This window comes from Octopus bimaculoides, chromosome 7 (assembly GCF_001194135.2).
Source record: "Octopus bimaculoides isolate UCB-OBI-ISO-001 chromosome 7, ASM119413v2, whole genome shotgun sequence".
Taxonomy (NCBI): Eukaryota; Metazoa; Mollusca; class Cephalopoda; order Octopoda; family Octopodidae; genus Octopus; species Octopus bimaculoides.
The window spans coordinates 69,494,169-69,494,427 of NC_068987.1; positions in this window are offsets into that span (position 1 = coordinate 69,494,169).

The following is a 259-nucleotide window of genomic DNA, read 5'->3' on the forward strand; positions in this document are numbered from 1 at the left end:
ATATAAGTTTGCCAGGTGTTTGTCTCTCTCACCAAGGTCATCAGCTGTCGGACGCCGACGAAGGGAAATAACCCTGAAATCCTGATACGTTCGTGCTGCAGATCGAGGTGAGAGGGATAACTTCCCTTGGCAAACAGGACACAGTCGTGTGTCGATAAGCCAGCTGGAGGAGATGTCCTCCTGGGGCTAAAAGCAACAGTAACATCCACCCCTAGGGGTCAGCCACACTTAAGTGGCAATATACTACACTATATATATA